Source organism: Staurois parvus, unplaced genomic scaffold (assembly GCF_062004578.1).
Source record: "Staurois parvus isolate SC_StPar_1 unplaced genomic scaffold, SC_StPar_1.0 ptg000056l, whole genome shotgun sequence".
NCBI lineage: Eukaryota > Metazoa > Chordata > Amphibia > Anura > Ranidae > Staurois > Staurois parvus.
In genome coordinates, this window is record NW_028317852.1 from 10,175,754 (window position 1) to 10,185,000 (window position 9,247).

The 9,247-nt window shown below is 40.6% G+C and overlaps 1 protein-coding gene across 3 annotated transcripts in view; it reads left to right on the top strand.

Annotated features, from left to right (window-relative positions):
• LOC149469994 (C4b-binding protein alpha chain-like) overlaps positions 1-9,247 on the top strand; it is a 230,459-nt gene that overhangs the window by 88,282 nt on the left and 132,930 nt on the right. The gene's annotated exons all lie outside the window — the stretch shown is intronic.

The following is a 9,247-nucleotide window of genomic DNA, read 5'->3' on the forward strand; positions in this document are numbered from 1 at the left end:
ACTAATAGTGTGATACTGTTATACCTTTTTACTTAAAATTTACTTTAAGCCAGACCACTCACATTTTGAAAGATAATAACCAGCATTTATTGAAGATAAAAAACGAAATTCCACAGATCTTATAGCAGGACCTCACAGCCTTGTTCAGAACAGGATGACAGACTCCAAAGAAAAACTTCCTCCACTAAGCAAAATGGCCACTTGGAACGCACGACTCGGCGTGCGTTCCACTCACCGGAAATGACGTAGGACGTTGGGGACGGCCAGCCGGAAGTACGTCAATGCGTTTCGCCCCACCCACAGGGCGTTCTCAAGACTGTATCAGGTGACCGTGAACTACTGACACTGCACTTGTTGGGGGAATGGAAGGGGGGGTGGGGTGGCGAGGGGCTAAACGCAAGTACAGCAAACTGGACTGATCCTGCTAACACTGCGTTTTTGTGGACAGTATATTAAGGGGGCACTAGTATAGTTCTGTTCATGATCATTATATTGATCCATACAGACACTGTACTAGCCATGGCGGTGATCAGCGACCTATAGCTGAGTGCAATGGTGTGCAGGCAATTTAACGCTAGCTGACTTTGGCTGGGAGGGACGCTAACTGACCCTGACACTATCTGATGCCGCTGTGAAGAAGAACAAAAAAAGAGAAGCGCACCAACCTTGCGCATTACCTCAGTAACCAAAATTTATTAAATAAAAGAATGGTACTCACAAACAGCGAATAAAAACAAGCATGTAAGTCCTCAAAGGGACTTTAGAGGCAAGATGCCAATGCGAATCCCATCATGGAGGAAGCCACTCAGTACAGCTGACGCGTTTCGAAGGACATGCCTTCTTCCTCAGAGCTGGCTGGACTGAGAGTGTGTGTTCCCATTTATGCCTCCAGACTGAAATAGGGCCCTCCCCTATGGGTTGGGCTGTCCTAGGCAGGGAGGAGGGGCCCGGGTGTCAATCAATTACAGTACATAATCAACAAGTTTACAAGGAACCATATAGAATGTACATAAAAGGAATCAAAAAATACTAAAAAATGTTAAAAAGTTCATACATTAATAAAAGCGGCTTGTAAATACATTACTAGGAATTATAAAATTTAAAAATAATAAAAAAAAAAAAAATTTAATTAATAAAATAATAAATCCATTGACTAGTAACAAATGTTTTGTCATTATTATTACTGTCATGCACTGACGGCCAACATGCATGAGATATATGAAATATAGAAAAAGAGAGAAAGGAACTCCCACAGTTGGATGAACCATTCCTGGCCGATGTTTTCAGGATTGTTATCACAAAGGGAACAATGCAGCCAGAATATTTTGCTATACCTGGTAAGATCAATTGTACCAATTTAAGGCAGAGACATGTAGCTATGAAATCAATGATTGAACATGACTGTAGGAGGAGTTTGCAGGGAAGTGCATTCATGTAATCCGGCAAAAGGATAGCACCTACGGATGGTCACAGTATGTTCAGAAAGAATCTATCTGATGCCGCTAGTGACAGTAATATAGTGATCAGTGAAAAATTCTAAATAGTGACATTGTACTAATGGCACTAGCTGGGTGACGGGCGATCAAAGGATTAAATTTGATAATGTGATCAAAGGGTTAATAAAGTCGATTGAAGGCTTAAATGTGCCTAAGGTGTGTGGGTGCAAAGGCTGTTGTTTTTACTCAATGTGGTGTTCTCTTTTCTCTTCCTGGACCAAAAATGGTCCATGAAGATAAGAAGCAGCAATATCCTGTATCTGTATTTACAAATACAGGCACAGGACAACTACTTCATTTGCTGCAGGCAAAAATCATTGGCTGGGAACTGCTGATGAACTGCTCCTGCAGCAAATTATAGCGGGGGTTTGCAGGGGTGGGTGCGATGTACGATACATCTCTTTGTAGGGATTACCTCTTGCTTCTTGTTGCGGCTATGGGAAAGGAAGTTGAAGGAAATTCTTTCCATATAGGACACTGATAACAAAGAAACCTGAGAGGGGTTATAACCTTTCTTTACACCATCCAAAATGAGGGAAAAAAGGTTGTATTTGTTTCTTGTTTAACCACTTGCCATCTGCCCTTTGGGCAGGCATGTACAGGCAGACCGATGTACTGGTACGTCGATCTATTGTACTAAGAGGAGGGCTATACGATCACAATGTTAGCAAAATGTTACGAATCAGTCTGGATTCATAGCGGCTTTGCTTCCTTTCCTGGTGATCTATGATTGTGTGATTGGCCCACGGCTCTCACATGGTACATGGGCCAATCACAACACCCTGTACCGTTGTGATTAGCTGTAGCCAATCATAGATCACTAGTATTTTGAACTGTCATGAACTTAACCCATTCATTACAGTTAGTAAAAAATAAAAAAATAGTAAAAAGAAAACAAATGCAAAAATGTCGTTCTCCACTAATGTGAAATATACTCAACAGACTATATCCATAAACCATATAAAATTCTAAATCATTTTAAATTAATTATAAATAACGTGCGAGTCCAACTTTGGTTTTTAGTCCTTCTGAAACTGCGTGCTTATTTTAACCACAAGCCTACAGGGCACTTAAACCGCCTTCCTGCCCAGGCCAATTTCCAGCTTTCAGCGCTGTCGCACTTTGAATGACAATTGAGCGGTCATGCAACACTGTACCCATATGAAATTTTTATCATTTTTTTGTGACAGAGCTTTATTTTGGTGTTATTTAATCAACTCTGGGTTTTTTATTTTTTCTTAAACCAAAAACCACAGAAAATTTTGAAAAAAAAAGTTTTTCCTTAGTTTTTATTATAAAATTTTGTAAATAAGTGATTTTTCTCCTTCACTGATGTGCGCTAATGAGGTTGCAGTGATGGGCACTGATAGGCTGCACTGATGGACACTGATAGGTGGCACTGATGAGGCACTGGTAGGTGGCACTGATGAGCATTGACAGGCATCACAGATGGGCACTGAAAGGCAGCACTGATATATGGCACTGATAGGCGGCACTTATATGTGGCATTGATGTGCACTGGTAGGCACTGATATGTGGCACTGATGGACCCTGACAGGTGGCACTGCTGGGGCTACACTGATCATCAGGGCACACTGATCATCAGTTCCCTGATGATCTGCGTACATGTCCCCTCCGCGGAAAGCCGAATACCGGCTCTCGTCTCGAGCTGTCAGCGTGACAGCTCGAGAGGAGAGAAATGCCGATAACCGGCATTTCCCTGTTTACATGTGATCAGCTGTGTTTGGACACAGCTGATCACATGACCTTTTATTAACCCTTTGATCACATTAGCATATTTAACCCTTTGATCGCCGTTTGTCACCCAGCTAGTGCCATTAGTACAGTGTCAGTATTTAGAATGTTTCACTGCTCACTATATTACTGTCACTAGCGGCATCAGATAGCGTCAGGGTCAGTTAGCGCCCCTCCCAGCCAGGGTCAGCTAGTTTTAGATTGCTTGCACACCATCACACTCATGCTATAGGTCGCTGATCACTGCCATTACTAGTATAGTATTTGTAGGGATCATTATATTGATCACGAACAGAACTATACTAGTGCCCCCTTAGTATAGTGTCCCCAAAAACAGTGTTAGCAGGATCAGCCCAGTTCGCTGCCAGCACTAGCGTTTTGGCCCTTTCACTGTTTTTCATGAAGATTTATATCAATTTATTGTGGGTCAAAGCAATTTATATGCACAATACATTGTCGCCCACCCAAATTCAGCTCTTTCCAGACAATTCACATGAAAACCTAACATTGTTTCTGAATGTAGAACTTTTTTGGGCCTAACCCTCAACTTGGGCATTACAAAAAAGAATGAATTGGGATCATATTGGTCCGCAGACCCAATTAATCATTTGCCCATGTTCTCTGCTGCCATGGCCAGGCATAGATATGATACGAAAATGCTCTTCATGCATTTCAATGATAATACCCTCTTGGGTAAAAAAAAAAAACAGCATTACATGTTTGCTCATCAAGGACCACCAACATACTGGTATGTCACTGGCGTTTGAATGGTTATACCAGGATGATTCCTGCAGCTACAGGAATCATCCTGGTATCGTATTTTTAGCTGGCGGTCAGCTTTAATATCTAATTAGATGCTAGATCTCTTATACAAGCAGTGGGAAGGGACATTCCCTCCTTCTGCTTTCTCAGGCTTTCCCATCCCACCAGGGAACTCAAGAATGCAGCCAGCAGTTCTGGTGGCTGACCATAGAGCTGATCAGAGACCGAAATGGCTCCAATCATCTCTATGGTCTAAGAAACCGAAACAACAAGCATTTCATCATTTCGGTTTTGCCGAACATAAACAGTGCCATTTTAAAATTGGGAAACCTCTGATCACACCAATCTTTGTGTGAACAGATACTTTAAAGGCAGAGGAGAGATCTAGAGTCTAATAGACCCCAGATTTCTCAGAAGAGAAAGAGAAGGTCAATGCCTATTGCTATCATGTGAGATTTTTAAATTTCTTGTGATAACAATAAAAGTTATGTAAAGGGACAGTGTAAAAATTTTTAAAAAGCAAAATAACAAAAAAAAAAATTACCCCAGCCCCTTTCCCCTCGTGCTAGCACACAAAGGCAAGCGTTGGTTCCATATCAGTATGTACAGTTAAGTCCAAATATATTTGGACACAGGCACAATTTTATTTTTTTTACCGGTATTTACCAAAACCAGCTATAGTTATATAATGGATATGGGCTGAAAATGCACACTTTCAGGTTTAATTTGAAGGTATGTACATCCAAATTTGGAGGAAGGGTTTAGGAATTACAGCTCTTAAGAGTAGCCATCCCCTTTTTTCAAGGGACTAAAGGTAATTGGACAATTAAATCAAAAGCTGTTTCATGGCCAGAAGTGGTCTTATTTCTAAATCAATTAATCAGGTAAAAGGTCTGGAGTTGTTTCTAAGTGTGGTATTTGCATTTGGAATCTATTGCTGTGTACCTAAGTCATGCGTTCAAAGGAGCTGTCCATGCAAGTGAAACAGGCCATTGTAAGGCTTCAAAAATGAAACAAATTATCAGGAGCTGCTAATCAACAGTTTTTTACATTCTGAGGAAAGAACGCACTGGTAAGCTCAGTAACATAAAAAGGCATGGACGTCCATGGAAGACAACAGTGGTGGATGATCGCAGGATCCTCTTTATGGTAAAGAAAAACCCATTCACAACATCCAGCAAGTGAAGGACACTCTCCAGGAGGTGGGGGTATCATTGTCAAAGTTTCCAATCAAGAAAAGACTTCATGAGAGCAAATACAGAGGGTTCACCACAAGGTGCAAACCATTCATAAGCCTGAAGAATAGAAAAGCCAGTTTAGATTTTTCAAAAAAAAATCTAAAAAAGCCAGACCAGTTCTGGAAAAGCATTCTTTGGACGGATGAAACTAAGATTAATCTGTACCAGAATGACGGGATGAAAAAAGTGTGGTGGTGGCAGTGTGATGGCATGAGCATTAATGGCTTCCAGTGGGACTGGGTCATTGGTGTTTATTGATGATGTGACAGAAGCAGCCGGATGAATTCTGCAGTGTTTAGAGATATACTGTCAGCCCAGATTTAGCCAAATGCAGCAAAGTTGATTGGATGGCGCTTCACAGTACAGATGAACAATGATCCAAAACATACTGCAAAAGCAATCCAGGAGATTTGAAGGAAAAATGGAATATTCTGCAATGGCTGAGTCAATCACCTGATCTCAACCCAATTGACATGCATTGCACTTGCTGAAGGCAAAACTAAAAGGCAGAAAGACCCACAAACAAAGAACAACTGAAGACAGCTGCAGTTAGAGCCTAGCAAAGCATCAGAAAGGAGGAAACCCAGTCTTTGATAAGGTCCATGGATTCCAGACTTCAGGCAGTCATTGCCAGTTAAGGATTCTCAACAAAATATTAAAAATGAACATTTTATTTATGATTATATTAATTTGTCCAATTTTGCATTTGAACCCCTGAAAATGGAGGGACTGTGTATAAAAATGATTGCAGTTCCTAATATTTGTAGTTGATATTTATGTTCAACCCCTTGAATTAAAGCTGAAAATCTGCACTTCAAATTAATTTGTATTGTTTAATTTTAATTTATTCTGGTGGCATACAGTGCCTGTGCCCGAATACAGTAGATAGCGACTGCAGCATATTTGTGACGCATCACCATCAAGTTCAGATCAAGGGCAGTAATTCTAGCACTAGATTTCCTGTGTAAATCTGAAGAGGTGACCTGTAAAGGCTTTTAAAGCCTTGTCTATGGATATTAACAATTGACGTAGTTTGTCACTGTTGCATGGGCATGCGCAGTTTTAAAGCATGTCATGTTTTGCATCTATTTACTCGGTGTAACATCATCTTATATATTTTATCAAACGGTGTTTTTAGCCGTTAGAATTCAAAAGTGTATTTTTTTTCAAAAAGTTTGCATTTGAAAAATTGTTGTGCAAATACTGGCTGACATAAAAAATTGCAACACCCACCATTTTATTATCTTTGCTTAAAAAATATATATATATGTGTGTGTATGTATATATATGTGTGTGTGTGTATGTGTATATGTGTATATATATATATATACATATGTATGTATGTTTGTTGGTTCAAAGTCATTATCTAGCAAAAAAAAAAAGTTTTTCCACATAAACAAAAATGTCAGAAAAGGCTTGGTCTTCAAGTGATTAAAAGAATGGGTGGTATGTGGCAGTTGATTCTAATGTTGGCCCTGAAATGCCAGGATAGACAGTAGAAGCACCCCCCAAATTACCCTTTTTTGGAAAGTAGACACTCTCAAGACTATATGCTAAGGGGCATGGTGAGTATTTTGCAGATCTCATTTGTTGCCACAAGTTTTTGGAAATTAAGAATGAAAAACGAAAATGTACTTTTTATTTATTTATTTATTTTTTTTTTTCTTTTTAAAAAATATCTGAAAAATACTCACCATGCCTCTTACCAAATTCCTTGGAGCGTCTACTTTCCAAAAAGGGGTCTTTTTGGGGAGTGTTTGTGCAGTCTTTTTAGGGCCTCCGAAATTCTGATAGGAGTCAGAGAGTGACATGTGGAAATATGGCCTTTGAAAGCCTGAAGGTGGTCACTGGATTTAAGGGGCCTGTATGTGGCAAGGCTGCCAAAAATTCTCACGTGATGTTCCCATACTCAGGAGTAGCAGCAGAATGTGTTTTGGGGTGTTATTCCACATATACCCATGCCATGTGTGAGCTATCATTTAAGTGACAATTTTGCCACAAACTTTTGTTAAATAACAATTTTTACACAAAATAAAATCTTCCATGGACTCAACATGCCTCTGAGCAAATTCCTTGGGGTGTCTACTTTCCAAAAAGGGATCATTTGGTGAAAGGGGGGGGGGGTTTACTGCCCTGGCATTTAGCACCTCAAGAAATTTGATTTGAAAGCAAAAGTTGTGTAAATTCCAATACATATATACCATAGTTTCACACAACTTTCACACAAACCACTTTTTTACCAAAGACATGTAGCAGAATACATTTCGGCCTACATGTGTGACTAAATTTGGGTTTATTGGATATTTTTTTTATAACAAAGAATATATCTTTTTTTTTTTTTTTTTTTTCTTTCAAAGTTTTCGGTCTTTTTTAGTTTGACAAAAAATAAAAACCCAGTGGTGATCAAATACCACCAAATGAAACCTCTGTTTGAAAAATGGAAATAAAGTTAGTTTGGGTACAGCATTGCATGACCGAGCAATCACCAACTGAAATAGCACAGTGCCGAATAGCAAAAAATGACCTGGTCAGGAAAGGGGGAAACCCTGAAGTGGTTACAGAGGAATTCCAGGTGTGTATATACCATACTTGGCCAGTGCCACCTGGAAGTTGAAAATCACTGAAGTAGGCACAACTACTCCAGTGATCTCCATTTGCTTCCAGGTCTCGCGCGGAGTTGCTGCCCTGCTGCATTCTGAACATAAAAAGTCAGCCGCTTGGCATGAGCACCATTTAGAGAATGCTGTGCATTTTATGAATGGAGCTTGCGCAGAGTGACCGACCCCCTGTGTTCACAATGCAGCAGGCCAGCCACTGAGAGTGAGGCCTGGAAGCAAATGGAGATCACTAGAGTAGCAGTGTCTTCTTCAATGATCTCTGAAAAATTTAAAAATCCATAGCTAGAAATCATATATATGTATGTGTGTATATAGATAGATAGATATATCTCAGAGTAGGGACTTTATATACACTATATTGCCAAAACTATTGGGATGCCTGCCTTTACACGCACATGAACTTTAATGGCATTCCAGTCTTAGTCCATGGGGTTAAATACGAGTTAGTCCACCCTTTGCAACTATAACAGCTTCGACTCTTCTAGGAAGGCTGTCCATAAGGTTTAGGATTGTGTCTGGGAATGTTTGACCATTCTTCCAGAAGCGCATTTGTGAGGTCAGGAATGATGTCGGACTAGAAAGCCTGGCTCGCAGTCTCTTCTCCAATTCATCCCAGAGGTGTTCTGTAGGGTTGAGGTCAGGACTCTGTGCAGGCCAGTCAAGTTGCTCCACCCCAAACCTGCTCATCCACATCTTTTATGGACCTTGCTTTGTGCACTGGTGCATAGTCATGTTGGAACTGGAAGGGGCCATCCCCAAACTGTTCTCTCAAAGTTGGGAGCATGAAATTGTCCAAAGTGTCTTGGTATGTTGATGCCTGAAGAGTTTCCTTCACTGCAATTAAGGGGCCAAGCCCAATCCCTTTGAAACAACCCAACATGATAATCCCCCCTCCACAAACTTTTACTCTTGGCACAATGCAGTCAAGCAAGTACCATTCTCCTGGCAACCTCCAAACCCAGACATGCCCATTGGATTGCCAGACAGAACCATGATTCGTCACTCCAGAGAACAAGTCTCCACTGCTCTAGAGTCCAGTGGTGGTGTGCTTTACACCACTGCATCCAATGTTTTGCATTGCACTTGGTGATGTAAGGCTGCTCGGCCACGGAAACCCATTCCATAAAGCTCTCTGCGCACTGTTGTCTGAAGGCCACACAAAGTCTGGAGGTCTTTTAGCTATGGACTCTGCAGACAGTTGGGGGTTTATTTACTAAAGCTGGAGAGTCCAAAATCAGACTCCCTTCTGCATAGAAACCAATCAGCTTCCAGGTTTCATTGCCAAAGCTTCATTGAACAAGCTGAGGTTAGAAGCTGATTGGTTTCTATGCAGAAGGGAGTCTGATTTTGGACTCTCCAGCTTTAGTAAATAAACCCC